The sequence below is a fragment of the Hyperoodon ampullatus genome (genome assembly GCF_949752795.1).
Source record: "Hyperoodon ampullatus genome assembly, chromosome: 18".
NCBI lineage: Eukaryota > Metazoa > Chordata > Mammalia > Artiodactyla > Ziphiidae > Hyperoodon > Hyperoodon ampullatus.
Genome location: NC_136931.1, coordinates 33,204,861 through 33,225,354, shown reverse-complemented (window position 1 = coordinate 33,225,354; position 20,494 = coordinate 33,204,861).

Genomic DNA, 20,494 nt, shown 5'->3' with positions numbered 1-20,494 from the left:
AAAAGACCTACAAAAACAAACCCCAAACAATTATGAAAATGGTAATAGGAACATACATATCAATAATTACCTTAAATGTAAATGGATTAAATGCTCCAAACAAAAAAAAGACTGGCTGAATGGATACAAAAACAAGACCCGTATATATGCTGTCTACAAGAGACCCACTTCAGACCTAGGGACACATACAGACTGAAAGTGAGGGGATGGAATAAGATATTCCATGTACATGGAAATCAAAAGAAAGCTGGAGTAGCAATACTCATATCAGACAAAATAGACTTTAAAATAAAGACTATTACAAAAGACAAAGAAGGACACTACATAATGATCAAGGGATCAGTCCAAAAAGAAGAAAGAACAATTGTAAATATTTATGCACCAAACACAGGAGCACCTCAATACATAAGACAAATGCTACCAGCCGTAAAAGGGGAAATTGACAGTAACACAATAATTGTGGGGGACTTTAACACCCCACTTTCACCAATGGACAGATCATCCATAATGAAAATAATTAAGGAAACACAAGCTTTAAGTAACACATTAAACAAGAGGACTTAATTGATATTTATAGGACATTCCATCCAAAAACAACAGAATATACTCTTTTCTCAAGTGCTCATGGAACATTCTCCAGGATAGATTATATCTTGGGTCACAGATCAAGCCTTGGTAAATTTAAGAAAATTTAAATCATATCAAGTACCTTTTCTGACCACAATGGTGAAACTAGATACCAATTACAGGAAAAAAAACTTAAAAATTACAAACACATGGAGGCTAAACAATACACTAACAAATAACCAAGAGATCACTGAAGAAATCAAAGAGGAAATCAAAAAATACCTCTAGAAACAACTGACAATGAAAATACGATGACCCAAAATCTATGGGATGCAGCAAAAGCAGTTCTAAGAGGGAAGTTTATAGCAATGTGATCCTACCTCAAGAAACAAGAAACATCTCAAATAAACAACCTAACCTTACACCTAAAGCAATTAGAGAAAGAAGAACAAAAAACCCCCAAACGTTAGCAGAAGGAAAGAAATCATAAAGATCAGATTAGAAATAAATGAAAAAGAAATGAAGGAAACAGTAGCAAAGATCAATAAAACTAAAAGCTGGTTCTTTGAGAAAATAAACAAAATTGATAAACCATTAGCCAGATTCATCAAGAAAAAAAGGGAGAAGACTCAAATCCATAGAATTAGAAATGAAAAAGGAGTAACAACTGACATTGCGGAAATACAAACGATCATGAGAGATTACTACAAGCAACTATATGCCAATAAAATGGACAACCTGGAAGAAATGAACAAATATTTAGAAAAGCACAACTTTCTGAGACTGAACCAGGAAGAAATAGAAAATATGAACAGACCAATCACAAGCACTGAAATTGAAACTGTGATTAAAAATCTTCCAACAAACCAAAGCCCAGGAACAGATGGCTTCACAGGCGAATTCTAGAGAAGAGCTAACACCTATCCTTCTCAAACTCTTCCAAAATATAGCAGAGGAAGGAACACTCCCAAACTCATTCTACAAGGCCACCATCACCCTGATTCCAAAACCAAAGATGTCACAAAAAGAGAAAAATACAGGCCAATATCACTGATGAACATAGATGCAAAAGTCCTCAACAAAACACTAGCAAGCAGAATCCAACAGCATATTAAAAGGATCATACACCATGCTCAAGTGGGGTTTATCCCAGGAGTGCAAGGATTCTTCAATATATGCATATCAATCAATGCAATACACCATATTAACAAATTGAAGGATAAAAACCCTATGATAATCTCAATAGATGCAGAAAAATCTTTCAACAAAATTCAACACCATTTTATGATAAAAACCCTCCAGAAAGTAGGCAGAGAGGGAACTTACCTCAATATAATAAAGGCCATATATGACAAACCCACAGCCAACATCGTTCTCAATGGTGAAAAAATGAAACCGTTTCCTTTAAGATCTGGAACAAGACAAGGTTGCCCACTCTCACCACTATTATTCAAAATAGTGTTGGAAGTTTTAGCCACAGAAATCAGAGAAGAAAAAAAATAAAAGGAAGCCAAATCAGGAAAGAAGAAGTAGAACTGTCACTGTTTGCAGATGACATGATACCATACATAGAGAATCCTAAAGAGGCTACCAGGAAACTACAAGAGCTAATCAATGAATTTGGTAAAGTAACAGGATACAAAACTGATGCACAAAAATCTCTTGCATTCCTATACAGTAACAGCAAAAAATATGAAAGAGAAAATAAGGAAACACTCCCATTTACCATTACAACAAAAAGAAAAAATACCTAGGAATAAGCCTACCTAAGGAGACAAAAGACCTGTATGCAGAAAACTATAAGACACTGATGAAGGAAATTAAAGACGATACAAACAGATGGAGAGATATACCATGTTCTTGGATTGGAAGAATCAACATTGTGAAAATGACTATACTATCCAAAGCAATCTACAGTTTCAATGCAATCCCTATCAGACTACCTATGCTATTTTTCATAGAACTAGAACAAAAAATTTCACGACTTGTATGGAAAAACAAAAGACCCTAAATACCCAGAAAGAAAAATGGAGCTGGAGGAAGCAGACTCCCTGACTTCAGACTATACTACAAAGATACAGTAATCAAGACAGTATGGTACTGGCACAAAAACAGAAATATAGGTCAGTGGAAGAGAATAGAAAGCCCAGAGATAAACCCACACACATATGGTCACCTTATCTTTGATAAAGGAGGCAAGAATATACAATGGAGAACAGACAGCCTCTTCAATACGTGGTGCTGGGAAAACTGGACAGCTACATGTAAAAGAATGAAATTAGAGCACTCCCTCACACCATACACAAAAATAAACTCAAAATGGATTAAAGACCTAAATGTAAGGCCAGACACTATCAAACTCTTAGAGGAAAACATAGGCAGAACACTCTATGACATAAATCACAGCAGGATCCTTTTTGACCCACCTCCTAGAGAAATGGAAATAAAAACAAAAATAAACAAATGGGACCTAATGAAACTTAAAAGCTCTTGCACCGTAAAGGAAATCATAAAAAAGACGAAAAGACAACCCTCAGAATGAAAATATTTGCAAATGAAGCAACTGACAAAGGATTAATCTCCAAAATATACAAGCAGCTCATGCAGCTCAATATCCAAAAAGCAAACAACCCAATCCAAAAATGGGCAGAAGACCTAAATATACATTTCTCCAAAGAAGATATACAGATTGCTAGCAAACACATGAAAGGATGCTCAACATCACTAATCATTAGAGAAATGTAAATCAAAACTACAATGAGGTGTCACCCCACACAAGTCAGAATGGCCATCATCAAAAAATCTACAAACAATAAATGCTGGAGAGGCTGTGGAGAAAACGGAACCCTCTTGCACTGTTGGTGGGAATGTAAATTGATACAGCCACTATGGAGAACAGTATGGAGGTTCCTTAGAAAACTAAAAATAGAACTACCATATGACCCAGGAATCCCACTACCAGGCATATACCCTGAGAAAACCATAATTCAAAAAGAGTCATGTACCACAATGTTCATTGCAGCACCATTTACAATAGTCAGGACATGGAAGCAACCTAAGTGTCCATCAACAGATAAGTGGATAAAGAAGATGTGGCACATATATACAATGGAATATTACTCAGCCATAAAAAGAAACAAAATTGAGTTATTTGTAGTGAGCTGGATGGACCTAGAGTCTGTCATACAGAGTGAAGTAAGTCAGAAAGAGAAAAACAAATACCGTATGCTAACACATATATATGGAATCTAAAAAACAAAAAAAAAGCTTCTGATGAACCTAGGGGCAGGACATGAATAAAGACCCAGACGTAGGGAATGGACTTGAGGAGATGGGGATGGGGAAGGGACCAAGTGAGAGAGTAGCACTGACATATATACACTACCAAATGTAAAATAGGTAGCTAGTGGGAAGCAGCTGAATAGCACAGGGAGATCAGCTGGGTGCTTTGTGACCACCTAGAGGGGTGGGATAGGGAGGGTGGGAGGGAGACACAAGAGGGAGGAGATATGGGGATATATGTATACGTATAGCTGATTCACTTTGTTATACAGCAGAAACAAACACACCATTGTAAAGCAATTATACTCCAATAAAGATGTTAAAAAAATAAATTAAAAAAATTGTTTCACGAAACATTTATTTTTCCTTCTGGGAATACATTTCTGTTCTCACTGAGTATAAATATCACAAAACTTTAGATGACAGACCCCCACTAACAACATGGTTGACATTAAAAATGAAGTGGGAATGAAATATATAATTTCAAAATCATAAAAACACATGATTTCATTAGTGCCATATTCAGAGGTTCTCACCTATATCTCAGAAGACTGAGGTATTGATCTGACTATGAAGCTGTGACAATAAAACAGTGCTGTATTGACTGCCCCTGCAGGGTCGCCTAATATCATTTATTGAAGTAAGTTGAATAGCAGAGGGAAAGCCTGCCCCAGTAATAAGTGGTAATTGCCAGGAAGTGAGGCATTGCGGTCCTCATTGACCCCTGCATCCTGATATTTTGATGGATTCTATGTAACTCCATTAGGATTGGTATTGTAATATTACACCAGCTCAGCTGTAGAACAACAGACCTCCGTTTGGATCATTGATTTCTGATTATACAGCTCCTCAGCATACCTCACAAGCAATTCTCATTGCCGGGGATGGGCTATTGGAGCTGTTCGGGGTAACAGGTGGAAGACTGTATAACCCCTAGTTACCTCTATGGTATAAGAAAGAGCTGTCTCCTCCAGGAGCCTGAACTAGGAGACAATCACAGTACCCACCTTCTTAGTAGGTGAGAATTAACTAGGCTTTAAGTCTGTGTCCACAATGAGTGCTGCACAATTAGGGCACGTTTTTGGAAACGTAAACTTCTTAAGGTATGAACTGAAATTGGCTGAATATGTAGTCTATGTCTAGAATACGCTGGTTAGATCTTTGACATCTCCATGATAGTTTCACCTATATTCTTTGAAAATTCATGTCTGGAAGAGATGTTTCCATCTGTCTGTCTGTTCATGCATTCATTCACTCATTCAAACAGTGCTACTCATAACAGTTCATGAATCAGTGTCCCTCTTGGTTTGCTGTTCTTAGGAGAGGGAGTAGGTATTCAGATGGATTCTAGAAACCCATCCACATGATATGATCTCTGGACAGCTCCTCCTATTGGATGTGATTTTGACCATGTGGCTGCACAAACGTTAGACAGTGTTAAGGAAAAAAAAATGGAGGTAAAGAATTCAATTAACATGATAAAAGCCTCTTACGGACAAGTTTCAGAATAAAAGTAATGAGTGTTCTCACTGTGAATGATTTTTGGTAACTATTCTTCAGTAGGAGAAAGTCTGTGAGTACCCTGCATCCTGCTTTTAACTCATGTATACCTTGAGATTGGGCTCCCTTCTGAGCTATGATAGAATCATGATATACCATAGTGTGTCATAACGGATCATTTCAGAGTCTGTGTTGTCTTCAACAATTTCCATGATGCATTTCTATTTGTTTCCTCAGAAGTGTGGGTGAGGTTGGGCACATAGTAGGTCTAAGAACCAAAAGGTTTTCTTAGTCGAAAAGCCTGGAACTTAGGGGTTTTAAGATCTGGCTTCAAACCTTGGTAAACTCCACAGTCTTCAAAGAACAACATATTATGGGGCAGAGAAGGCTAGATATTTCCCTGAATAAGGTCTGACTGGGTGTCTGTGGGCAAGACTGAGAATGGCAGAATAGGAAGATGGCAGCCCTCTCCATCTTGCTCCAAGCCCCACTGAGGCTTTTCTCTTGTCACAGTATTTTCATGCCTCTCTGACTTTGTCCATGTGGTTACCGCTTCCTAGAGAGCCTTCCTTTCTCTAGAAGAATACTCATCTGTCAATGCCCAGAAGTTCCTCATTCCTTACCCTAGGGCAAAATATTTGTGGTTTTCAGCCTTATCCATAAACCATTTGAAGATGAAGGCATCTAACTCAGATGACTTGGTCTTCAATGACATCTAACGAAGGTTCATTTGATTTTGTTTCCAGTGCAGATTTTCTACAGGGGGGATGTGCTAAGAAGCACCCTCACAGGTGTCCTGGTTGCTCAAGAGTAACTTTTATCACTTTGAAGTAATAAACATCAGTCTGGCATTCATTAGTCTGTGCAAATTTGATTAATATGAGCACCTCCCCTGAAAGAGTAACCTGCTCTTCCTCGGGTGACATTCAGCCTCAAAAGAGATCCTTCCATCTCAACTACAGGTGCAATGACCTTGTCCTTTACAGAGAATTTTTTAAAGGGTTCTACGATTTGTGAGATTCCACCAAGCCCATGTGTGAACAGTAAGCAGAAAGGCCTCCAAGTCACTATGATTCCAAAAAAACAGTTGGTGAGGGTGAGGGTGAGATGAAAGAATTCACCCTGCAGTGATTCTTAGGAATATTTACGGAGGGAACCAAGGATAAGGTTGGACTTTGTAATAAACAGTGCAGGTGGGGACTTGGCATCATGGTAACTTGTCCCCATTCAGCGGGGGGGTGGGGGTGGGATGGGGTGGCGGGGTGGGCAGGCAGGACGTATCGTCTATATCTCACCATTGTAGGAGGGAGAAGGGAGAAGCTGGTCACTTAAGACACTTGAGCCAGGCCACCCTGCCCACTGTCCAGTGGTTGAAAGAGCAAAGGAATATGGATTCTCATGCTCCTTTTGAAATTTCCATAGTTTTGATTGACAAAGTCTTTCTTTAGTCATGTTAATAGAGGATTACCCAAAGTTTTGTTTTGTTCTCTTTTTGTTGTTATTGTTAAATTAGTCCTGCTAGGACCTCTCAGAAGAGTGATCCATGGCCAAATTTAGTGTGGGAAATGTGGCTACCAGTGAGGACCTCTTGGAGGTCCTCAGTGAGTGTTATCGTATGTCCTGAAAAGTCCTCCTTGGCTGAAACCTTTTTATAATTTTTAAAAATTATTTTAATGTACTATCTCTAATCTACTTGACTGCAGAAATCTTTTTTTTTTTTTTTCTCCTGGCTAACAACTACACTAGTCACAGAATTAGTGATCTGTAGAACATACTTCAAGAAACATTTCCTTGGGCCTTATGTAGTCAAATGTTGCCTGGGAAGCACCCTGTCTCTTTAAGGTGATTTTCCTTCTTTCTCATCACATTCAAATGTTTATTATTACTTTTTAACATGGCCTCCTAGAGAGTAATCTCATTTGCTTATTTGCAGGAGTTTCATGGGGTACCTTACCACTGCCCCTTGTACCACCTGGACCATGGGGTTTTCTAACGTTATCCTAAATTGTTGCCGAAAATAAATGTTACCAAATGTCAGGCCTTTTAATGTAATGAAGGAAACCTTGTTCCTATACGCTTCTTCCTAAATGCATTTTGCTAAAGGGCATTTAAAAAAACACATAAAATTTTATGATGACTTTAACAAACAAGTCAGTGATCATGATTTCAGTATACACAGCAGGCAGTTAAGGAGAAAGGTCAGCTAATCCATGGCATATAGTTTCTGCTTGGCAATGACTGACTCTCCCTTTGCAGCAAATGTAAGTCAGCTGACTCTCTAATGCTATAGTTAAAACATAGATTCTAAATAGTCAGGCAAGTGACTCCAAAATTAAAATAGTCCTGGCCCCTGGATGCAGCTAGTAATTAACTTTTAATTTTATACAGAAGCATGTAATGCTTTTGACCCTTGACTTTATTTAGTTCTCTCCTGGCATTTCGAAAGCAAGATCTGCTGAATAAGGTTGTTAAAATCAGTATTACAGAGAGAAGCAATTGCAGCAAATGTGCATATGGAAATTATAGCCAGAGGGGTGCTTCATAGAGAAGCTGCCTCCATGAACTTAAATATGTGCTAATTGCTATTGCTATATTATTCAAAATTATAAATTAGACTATTAGCAAATGGAATTATGTAAGATCTACAGGAGCAAAACAATTATTGTCTTGGAGCCATGGAATATTACAGCTGAAAGGAAATTTATGAAAAATCTATCAATACGACCCTCTTACTTCGCAATTGGGGAAACTGAGACTGAGTGAGGGAGCCTGAATCATCCAAGGTTATCTTATTAGTAAGAAGGATCTCTGCTTTAGCACACTGGAGAGTGGGACCTGAAGGTGGGCATTTTCATTACTGTTGTCATTATCTTCTAGTTTTTAAAAAACCACTTTGAAGTTCAAATTTAATCTTCTCTTTACTACTGAATGCTGGAGAGAGAAATGAGGATTAAAGGGTCAATATTAAGAGTCTGTGAATAGACCAGACTCAGACATGAGGACTCAGTGGCTAAGAATTTTTTACTTGTTGAATCAATTTTTATTTTATATGTGTATCAGTCTGCTCAGGCTGCTATCACTAAATACCACAGACTGGATAGCTTAAACAACAGAAATCGATTTTCACATAGTTCTGGAGGGTGGAAGTCCAAGAATAAGGTGCTATCAGCGTTGGTTTCTTGTGAGACCTCACTCCCTGGCTTGTAGAAAGTTACCTTCTTATTGTGTTCTCACATGGTCTTTCACCTGATGTCTCTTCCTCTTCTTACCAGGATACCAATTCCATTAGATCAGGGCCCCACCCTTATGACCTCATTTAACTTTACGTCTATAAAGGCTCTATCTCCAAATATAGTCATACTGTGGTTAGCACTTTAATATATGAATTTGAGGGGACACAGTTCAGTCCATAATCATATGTTCAACATATTTTGAGGAGGGGCTCAGGAATGAGTGAAGAAGTTGGAAAATCAGGACCTTTGTGATTCTGATCAATCTCTCCCAAGCTCTGGGCCTAGCTCGCATTATCCCCACTGTATTGTGAGACCTAAAGCTTAATTTCTGCCTCGATATCTTTAAGTCTCACAGGGTCCCAAAGGTTTATCTGTGAGTTCCCTGCTCTTACCAGACATGCTTCCCACCCAGTGAGAAAAGACCCTAACCAGCTAATTCTCTCATCAGTCTAGCTACGTTCCACCTGGCCCCCAACCTAATGGGCTTCACTTCCTGGCTAGCCTGTGAAATTATTCAAACAAGCCAAGCACATCTTCCTGCAGGAACCAAGGGACACCTCAACCTCTTATTACTACAAATCTTGTCTCCCACAGCCCCCAGCTGCTTCATTCTACTCCCAGTGCAACCCTCATGAGGCCTTATATAGCATGTGATGGCCCCCTTCCCCAGGCTGTGAGTATACAGAACTAACAAAATATTGTCAATTTTATCTGTCCAGTACTGGCTGTTGTTAGGGCAAAGGATCTCTCCTTCACTGATAGTGCGAATACGAGGTAATCAGAACACGCACCCAGGAACACAAAAGCCCTTCACTTAACAGGATCCTGTCTCTTTGGCACACACTAGTTGCTCTGGCCTGCCCCACAGAGGTCCATATCCTACCCCATTCCTTGCAAGGGACTTTCCAACATTTTTCTTTTGACCATATGCAATTTTCTACATGAGAGTCTAAGTAAATACAATTTTTTCCTCCTCCTGACATTTTCAGTGATGTTTTATCTGCTCTTATTGATTGGCACTCTGGGAAGCTTCCCTTAATTGGCTCTGTGTGTGTGTGTGTGTGTGTGTGTGTGTGTAAGAGAAAAGAAGCTGAATATAAAGAAAAACCCATATCAGCAGCCGGGCTGTTGTAATCTACTAATCAGTACATTGAGGGTAAGGGATGCAGTCTTGTCTCACAAAGAATAAAACTGTAAACCATGGATATAAAGTTGGCATCATATAACATCTGCTTTTGAATAGAACCAAATTTTGTCCTTCTATCTCCAAAAACAACTATACTGTTTTATTTTTTTTAAACTACATTATCTATTTCAAATTGCCTTCTCCTCTATAGGTGATCTCAATTTTAAAAAGCAGGTTATATGTTAAAGTTTCATGTGTAAGTTAATTTAGGGATGCCCTTAGAAAGCACTTGCCCCACAAATCAGTCTTAGAAATGGTATGTAAGTTTACACATCAGACCTGAAAGAACAAATTTGGCCAAAGACCTCTTTGACTAAATTATTTCACAGCTGGAAAAGATTATCTGCCATGAACCATAGTAGAAAATAGTACTTTTAGAATTTTTCCAAATCAAACTTAACATTAAAGCAGTGTGTCACCCAAAACATGGCTCTCCTATTTGGGCTCAATTTTCCCATCTGAAAAAATGTGGATTAAGCAATGTCATAGGTCCTTTTCAGCTTGACTAAATCTAAGATTATTTGTAAGATCTTAACTTCAAACTCAAGAAAACATAATGTGCGTGTTTATTTCCTATATTTCTCAATAGTTCATAAAATGACAACTAGGTTAATATTACAGTAAAGACACTAGAAAGAAGGCCATCAGTATCTGAGAGATTATAACACAGAAAACATGAGAGAAAGAGAAAAAAAGAGATGGGATTTCAATCAACTAAATTTAGCATCATACAAATAGGGATTTGAGAGAGGACAGAAATGCTGTAGGGAACCAGGTGGGGAGAAAAATCATCTAAAAATTTACGCAGAGCTGAAGAGGGAGATGTGTCTTCAACACAGGCCCATCCAGTGAAAAAAGACTCACACTCAAAACATCACTGTGAAATTTTAGATCAACATGGATAAATAAAAGACCCTAAAAGCTTACATATATACACAGAGGAAAAAAAAAAAAACTAGATCACCTGAAAAGAACCCAAATTTGATGACATCTAACTTTTTGTTACTGACCGTGAAAAGGAGAGACAGGGGAGCAATGTTCTCAAAGTTCAGAGATAAATTATGTTTTTAACCAAGAATTTTATATCTAGCCAAACTATCATCTGAACCTAAGTGGCAAAATGATATTTCCAAACGTTTAGGGAACATTCTGAAAGTTTATCATAAATGCATTCATTATGAGTAAGGTGTTCCATGGAAATAAATCCCAGGATATTAGCTGTGCAGAAGGCCTAGAAGTTATTTGATTTAAATCAAGTCATTAGGCTCCAAAAAGAAAGTCAGTAAGAAAAAGAATGGAGTAGATCCCACGTAATAGAAAGAAACTAAGACAAATTATGATACAGTGAAGAGTTAAACATATACTGAACATATTGCTTACATTTGTTCAAGCTGAAAGGAACCTAAGACATCGCTTATTCCACATTTTTCAGATAAGAAATTTAAGGCCTGGATTGGAGAGCCAATTTTTGGGTGACACATCGTTTGAATGTTTTATTTTATTTCAAAAAATTTTTAAATATTATTTTCTACTATGGTTCATGGCAATTTTTTTTTTAAATTTGTCTTTTCCACTAGACTGAGTCTCAGCAGGGCAATTAACTGTGTTATATTCATGTCGTAAATCCTAGTGTCTAGGCAGTGCCCAGAAAATAGTAGGTGCTTAAGTGCTTAAAAAATGTTTGAAAAAAGAATGAGTGAATAGATCATGATCCAAATAAAATGGCCTCAGGGAGTTTTACTTCTGTTTGCTAAGATTCCACGCTTACCAAGTGATCTTTTGCTTAGTACAAAACAGACACAGTAGTTATTAGTTGTGTGACATTAGGCAAGTTACTAAAAAATCCTCTCTGTGCCTTAGACTCCTCACATGTCAAATATTCTTTTCCAGTTGTGAAATATTTTGTTTAAAAAGGTCTCTCAGGTTCAATGTGTGAACTTAAACATGAGATCTAACATTGAATTGTGGGGGAAATGCTTCTTAAGGCTACTACCCCAAATAAAATAACTCAATATTCAAATAACAAAAAAACAAATAACAGCAGCAGCAGCAGCAACAACAATAACACAACTAAATCAACCAGAAGGCAGGTATGTGGAACTTCAACTTTGGCATGACATTGTGCCATTGATAATATCGATAACAACAACAACAAAAGTCCATTTGCCTTTGATGCAAAGACCATTCTCCTATGCGTGGCAAAGGAGTCACAACACTAAATCCCTAGAAAAGAAGATGTAATTCAGATCTCCTTCCTTGTTCTGCAGGGAACAATTTTTACATAGTTATATTACTGAACATCATGTTTCTGGCTTGAGAGTCAAGCCGTAGCCAAATCTTGAAAGACTTAACTATGATTAACAAAATATCCTAATAGTGTAACTCAGAGATTTGAGAGAAATTGTCTGAAGTAGCTGAAACAAGAAATAGAAATTTAAGAATATTATTTAATATTGCAGTGATAGAATTTTCAAACCCTGGGTAAAAGAAAGGATGAAGTGTGATCATGAGCTAAATTTGTGTCTTCCATGACAGACTCACAGGGGATAATTTCCAGAGTTGATTGACCAAGAAAGAGTGGTTACAGCATAGTCTCCAGAGATAGAGGCATAAGTTGCTACCTTTGATGAGTAGAACGGTGAGTGGAATGGGACGGGAGGTGCATAGGATTATTTAGTTTTCCTACAAGCCTTTGTCTGTTATTGTTTGCTGGTGGTGGAACTGCTATTTTTCCACGAACATACATATACACATGTGTACTTTATACATATATATTCACATATATATTATCACAAACACATTTATATTATCACTAATGCCAAGGCATAGTATATAAACTTTTTTTTTTTTCGGTACACTGGCCTCTCACTGTTGTGGCCTCTCCCGTTGCGGAGCACAGGCTCCGAACGTGCAGGCTCAGCGGCCATGGCTCACGGGCCCAGCCGCTCCACAGCTTGTGGGGTCTTCCCGGACCGTGCATCAGCAGGCGGACTCTCAACCACTGTGCCACCAGGGAAGCCCTGTACATGTATTCTTAAACACTCCATTGTTTGGTCTTGCCTATTTTGGACCTTTACATAAGTAGAATCATTTTATATTTGCTTTTTCATTCAATATAATATTTTTGAGAATCATCCATGTTGATGTGTGTGGCTGCAGTTTATTTATTTTCACTACAGGTAATATTCTATTATAGGACAATACCACACTTTTATTTATTCATTCTGCTCTGGGTGAGCATTTGGATTTTTTCAGATCTTGTTATTATGAACAATGATCCTACGAATATACTTGTACATGTTCTGGTCATGACTAGAGTTTCTCTAGGATTGGAGTGGCAGCATCCTGGGCCATGTGCATGATCGCCTTTGGTTAATTGTTCCAAACTGCTTACTAAAGTGGCTGCACCCATTCACCCTATATTGGCAGTAGATAAGAATTACTGCTCCACATCGTAGCTGACACACACCTTGTTGTAGGACATTTTTAGCAACCTGGTGGGTGTGAAATGGTATTTTACTGTGGTTTCTCATCCTTCTCCATGCCCTTACTCTGCCCTATTTTTCTTCACAGCATTTGTCACCACCTAGAATTACATTGCAATTATATTTATATAATTTTTGTTGGTGTCCCCCAGCAGAACATAAGCTCCATGAGTAAAAGGACTGTGTCGATCCTGTTCATTGCTACACTGAACACTGGTTGAATAAATGAATGCACTCTTCTTGCCATACAAGCCATAAGGAAAGTCACCGTTCGACTCAAAAATAGAAAGAGTGATGGAGAAAGGAAGAGGGTGGATTGATCGCAGGTAAACACTGGAAGGCAGCAGGGATGAAGAAATGGAGTGAGAAGACGGAAAGTTAAGTGTGCATGTGTCAAAAATAGATGCTGTGGGCTTCCCTGGTGGCGCAGTGGCTGAGAGTCCGCCTGCCGATGCAGGGGACACGGGTTCGTGCCCCGGTCTGGGAGGATCCCACGTTCTGCGGAGCGGCTGGGCCCGTGAGCCATGGCCGCTGAGCCTGCGCGTCCGGAGCCTGTGCTCCGCAACGGGAGAGGCCGCAACAGTGAGAGGCCCGTGTACCGAAAAAAAAAAATAGATGCTGTGATGTTGGAAAGGCAGAGGAAAAGTAGCATGAGAGCATGAGTGAGATATTCCTGATTGGGAGGGTGAGGAGGGGTAATAAAAAGGAGCTAGAATGGAAGGCAATGCAAAAGATGGTTCCTTGCCCCAGTCACCAGGTGGCAGGATTGACCCAGGACAGTGTCGCTGCAATTCTGCTTTCAGGTGTGAACAATTTATGAATGTACAGTGTAGCCAGAAATGAGTACATTGGTGCCTTTGTAAGTTAGGTGCTTATAATTTGGAAATTATGTGTTGTCTATACAATCTCTGTTATGGTGACCTACACATTGAAATAGTATTGGTTGGTAAATCTATGGATATAAGTGAATTATATTTGAACTTTTCTCCTTAGGTTAGTTCCCAAAACAACCAGAGTTCAGGGACTTATGGATTTAATTGATACAAATATATGTGTGTAATACAAAAAAGGTTCTTCTAATTTTCTAACCATAAAACTTCATCTCACAGCTATTTAAGACATTCTTCTTCAAATCCAGTTTTAAAATGGCAGTTGGTAGGTTCTGAGTCTGTTCTTTTGACTGAATTTGATGAAGAGTTGATTATTATTTGCTCAAGCAGTGATCAAATAAAGCAGCTGCCCGCAGGCTTCATGAGCAACATGGAAGTAATTAACTTTCTAAAAGTTGAGACCGGTGGTGTGACTTGGCTGACGGGACGAATGAAGGATTCTCTGTGCCAAGTTTAGTACCTAATCAAACTTCATGGTCTTTGAGTGGTGAACAGAACTCCAACCCATCAGCGTTCAAGACTATTTACCTTTGATAAAACACCATTTCCTCTTTCTAATGAAAAAAAAACAAATGATGTTTCAAGATTTTTTTTGAAGAAAAAGAAAGTGAAATGGACTTTAGATGTTAAATGCTTCTTCCTGAACAACTTAACACATAGATAGGTCAAACAAATAAGTGAAAGGAAAGGAATGGGGGGTCGGGGGGGGTGACAGCCATCATGAGAGTTGAGACCTCAAGAGTTTAGGAGATTGTCTTGGTGAGCCCAAAAAGTTAACAGTAAGGAACATTTTATTTCTTAGAAAAAAAAAATAGTAATGCAGAGTTTGACTTTCTCTGGATTGGGTTGGAAAGGCTTAGTGAATACCAAAGGAATTTTGATTCACCTTATTTTAGAATGCAGCCATTTTTTAATGGGTTGGAGGGAGGGAGATGAGCTCCTACAGTCCACAGAGGACTCTGCTCACCTCACTTTAAGATCCGTCTTTGACTTTTACCCCACAAAGGAATGAAACGGACACCTGAATCAGTTCTATGCTTTCAAATATACCCTCTTTTTTCTGCACTACTTTGGCCCAGGGGAAGTTCTGGAGCATCCTCAAAATTGTCCCCTTTCCCTCTTATCCTAGTGTGTCTCTAAAAGAACCGCAAATAATTTCAGATCCAGCCTATATCTTATTTACCCGAATCACTGGTCTCAACAGAGATTTATCAACAGGAGAAATTCTTTATGAGTCGAAGTGCTTTCCTAATTCATACTCTGATCCCAAGGGGCTTGAAAAGTGCAGTAATTACCCAGAAATGTGTTGCTTGGGGTGTTTTATTGCAGTTACAAAATGAAATGTATACCTAAAAATTAGGAGAACCGTTAGATGCAATGTATTAACTAGGTATTATGGGCATCCTGGCTGTGGCCATGACATCATCCAAAGTCAATCAGAAGTCTCCTAGCAACCTGCTTCTCACCACAACTCATAACCAGGTCATATTTCAGGGCCTGCTTCTTTCACAGAAATTGTTCATAAAACAAAATAAAGACCTATAATGTACATGAAGCTTATCTGATCTGACTGTTTACATTTTATCTCATTCTCCAGGCTTTTCTTTCTTCTCCAAAACAGGAAATTCTCTTTGAAGAAAATGGAAGATATTACTAAAAATAAAAAATCTTTTGAAATTATATCCTAGGATAATATTAAAATCTGGGAGTTTAAGGAACTAGAGGGAGAGACCATTTCCCAGAGAAAACTATCATGTTACTTAAGAATAATATGTGCTATTACTATTATTATATGCAAAATGATATAATATCAATATCTGCATTTTTGTTTTCTGACCACAGATAAATTGTTATACATATGACAAATATGATCCAAAAGGACAGAAAAAACTATCTATGTCTGGGAAAATGGAGATAGTATGAGTTTCATGCAAAAAGTAAATTGTTACTTTACTGATTATATTGATTTTAATAATTCTTGCAGGACATAACCACTCTAAGATTTGCCAAGATCTAAATAATGCCGTTTCCTAATTTTATTGTTATCTTTTTCAGAAAAGACTTCTATTTATTCCAAATTTTAAAAGCTTTTTATTGAGGTAAATACACATACAGAAAAGCACACGTATTATAAGTATATAACCTCTGAATGTATTAAAAGTTTCCAGTTTTTCTGTTCTTCCCTAAATTCAAATATCCAAATTCGATTCAGCTGTTTGAAATAACATGTGTTAGTTTAATTCCATTTTAACAAACCTAAAATAGCATTTTAGTATCAAAAGATTCTGATATTTTCAAATTTTAGTTTCTCATAATTTCCCTGTTGACTTTGGCCTTGGAAGAGGACTAAGGCAGAAATAGCTAGTCGCCTAACAAATAACAATTCTTTCCCTTTTCCTTATTAACCAAACTTGATTTTTCGCTTACCTCAAAACACAGTTTTCCTGGCTTTACTTGTAGCTAAGTGTGGCCATCTGGTTAAGTTCTGGCCAATGAGCTGTAAGTAGAAGTGTGGAAGAAACTTCCAGAAAGTTTTCATCTCCAAAGAGAGGCCAAAGAAGCCGCTACACCAGCCCTAAATAGCCTACACAAATTCCTACTTTAGAGAGAAAAAGCTTCTATAACTGAAGATGCTACTATTTGTGGGTTTTCTTCCAACTATCACCAGACTTGATTTAAAAGGTTCCTGGTGTATTTTCAAGAAGTCATCATCTCTGTGAGAGATGAGAATTTTAAAGCTATTTATAGGTCACATACTACTTGTCCTGTAAGAGGTACTTTGCATACATTACCTCATTTAATCCTCCCAACAATGCCCTGAAGTAGGTATCATTGTTCCTATTGTACAGAAGAGGAAACTGAAAGGATCAGAGAGGAAAAGAATATGTCCCAAACCACACCAGAAACATGTGGTCTGACTGGGGTTCAGTCCCAGGTCTGTCTGTGCACTGGGTTCAATCCCAGGTCTGTCTGACACTAGGCAGACCCTCATCCCACATGCCACCCTCAAAAGGCATGAGGCCCCGCTGGGCTTTGAAACTCTGCAGAGGAACCATTGACAGGAACAGAGAGTCCTCCAGCACTTACTGCATTGAATGTAAGATGCTGTTTATAACAACCTGGGGATTAATAATGCAGGGAGGGAAGGGCTTTGGCTGGCCTTCGAAGCTGCCAGGCTTAGGGAGGAGTTGATGAGCGGGGAGGAATGTAGTGGGCTTCAGAGTGCCCACTGCAGCCTCTTCTCTCCTTGCAGGAGAATCAGGAAGCTTCTCCCTGTACATTCAAGCAAACTTCTTTTCTGCAATGTCTATTATTATCATTGTCTAATAAGATGAGACAATAGAGATAAAGGCAAACACTTTATTGTCTTGTCTTCTACAATAGAGGAAAATAAAGGATTCTCTTTTCTAACTCGATATAATATTTAACATTTCCATAGGGAAACAGCAAAGGACGAGAGCCATATTTAGAAGCGTGCACACCTAAATGCTGGTGTTCATGTAAGTGGGGGTAATGTGACTGTCTTTGGTAAGCAGAATATTTGGGGCATAAAAAAATCTTTCGGTTCCTCCATCTGTACCAAACCCCGCTATGTTTTAAGAGTTCCTGTTGGTTTATATTGCTTCATGCTTTACGTCAATGAGTCCTTGGCTGAACTAGATCCTTCTAGCTTGTGCTTGCTCCTGTTTCCGCTAGCATCCTATAGTCTGTGAAAACACCCAAGATGCTGCAGAAGGGGAAGACTTAATCCCCACTGTCTACATGGTGATGACAGGGAGCACGCACATGTTAACTGACTGACTAATAAACTGTAAAGGGAGAAAAACAGAGTAGCTAAGCATACCCGAGAAGCAGATGGCCTGGCTCTGTTTCCTGACTCCTGGTGTATATGGGATGTATGACCTTGTTTAAGTCACTGAACCTCATCTGTAAAACAGGGATGATACCAAAGCTTCCCCAAAGAGGAAGAGGAAGCAGAAGAGAGGATTCAACGATGCATATAATATACACCCAATAAAGAGTAGCGCCTGCCTTCTGTTTTATTGGTTGTTGCTCCAGGGCAACCCGCCAGAAGGGGGCGCTGTGGAACCAGCCAGTCCTTCCAGGAAACACTGAATTTTGATTTTTTTTAAGCCAATTGTTGGAAATATTTAACCTACTGTAGTTTCTCCTTTCCCTTCTTCTATAAGACAGAGAAAGCATTCTGCACAAATCTTGGGATGAAAAATGCAAAACGACTCCTTCCTTGTCCGTGTGGGTCAGTTGGCCAGTGTCCTGAAGGGGAAATGCCGTGGCTTGAAGCCACCAACCCAGGCAGGGATGCTGAAAGCTTTGCCCTCAGCCCAAATGCAACCTGATTTCTCTGTTTACATGACTATCTTTCTCTCTGGCACCGTGAGCAGGGACTGACTGACTTATTCATATCTGTATCTCTCACACCTAGCTTAGCACTTAGAACTTATGGCTGCTTAATAAATATTTGTGGAAGAAATGAATGGAAAAAGTGAGTTAAGTAAACCATCCAATTTGTCCAAGAATTCACGTCACCCCTTTCAACTCTGCTCTTCCCCCTAACCAGCAGGAGCTCTTGAAGGGAATGGAGATGTTCTCGCTAAAATAAAACCAGTGTTTCCCCATGAGGTACAAGAAGCTTCCAGCTCCCGAGTTAGATTATTATGAAACCTTCCTAGTGAAGTGGAGAAAAAAAAAAAGTAGTGAGTAATAAGAAAGGAAACATAAACAGGTGCCTTAAGCTGCCCTCCTGGCCTGCTGGGCAAGGGCTGGGCAGTGGGCAGAGTGCCTCCAAGCTGGCCAAGAGGCCTCACCGGGACAAAGAAAGGCCTCCGAGCTTGCAAGGAGCTCCTTCTCATCCCCATGCGGAAGGGACTTCAGTTTATTCATCCTATCCAACTGCTTTAGTGCACACTTAGCCTGCATTGACATAAAAACCCGCTACCACCATTGGTCTCGGAGGCGACATTCTGCTTGGCTTAGTGCCAAAGGGCAGGATGGAGAAAAAGGCAAGCTCAACGCTCCAGTTTCCTAGAAGTCGAGTCGTGATCCTCTTCAATCCACCGTGCTTGGTGCGTAATAAAAGAAAATGTCCTCAGAATTAGGATGTTTGAAAAAGAAGTCTGGGAGCCCGTTCGTCTCCTTCACCTCCTCTCTGACTTCCGAATGGTCTTTACTCCTGTGTGTCCCCCCAGCCCAGACCACCATGGCATGGGTTGCCATTAATATGTCATTTCCCTTTCCTGTTATCACAATATAAAGGACCTTAGCGTTGACCTTTCTATCAAAACATCCTTTGTTTAGAATGAAAAGCTATTCACTGTTAGAGCCTTATCTATAGGGTTTAGCCAGAGGATCAAATCCAAAGAGCAGAATTCGTTTACTTTGTATTAAATGAGCTCAGTTAAGAAGTCTCAATTTTGGCAGAAAGGTGCATTAATCACAAGGAAAAGAACAGATCTCGCTTTTCACAGCTTCTGGTTTACTTTCAATACAGTGACACAGTGAGCCTTTTGTTCCTGAAAAGTAGCACCGTATTTAAATACAGTAAATATAACAAAATTGCCTTCTTAAAATTACACAAGAGTTCCTCCAGCCCGGGATGCCCATAATGACCTCAGTGTTGCACGACTAACTTTATGGCTTCAAAAAGGCTCTAAATTAGTTTGGACAGATGGGTTTTATCCCGAGGAAATCAATGAGTTTTTGTGAGTCTGACTTAATTTTTATGCAGCCAGCACTTTGAGATGAAATTAAAATATGTACGAAAAACATATTAAAGTTTCCCTTGGGTCTATAGTTGTTTGTACATTTACAAGGTGTTAAAGAGATGATTTAAAAACTAACTCTATGAGGGATCAATGCAAGCAGACCATGATTTATGGTCTTTCATGACATTTTTGACACTTTCAGCCTAATGTCTTGTGCCTGTTGAACCACTAATTATCTTTTAATTCATAAGGGCTTCATGGTATTTTATAAGTGTAATATAATATATAGGGTTGGATCACATAGAAAAGCTCAGAGAACATGCTTTACACGGTTGGTTGAGTGGGGAACATGTGTAAGCAAATTTGGGCCGAACCTGGTTGAAAAGGCTTCTTCATGATGCTATAAAACTGAATCATTGCTTTTACCTGCCCAGCTCTAGAAAAATTGCAGATTTACTTCCTTAAGGTATATGCAGGGTTAAGGCCAGAGTGGATCAGAAATCATATTTTCTAATACAAACCAAGTGGTTAAGCAGTGTCTGGAATACAGTAGTTGCTCAATAAATATTGATCAAATGAATAAATAATTAAGTGGTAACTGAACCAGGTGTATTTCATTCTAATTTTT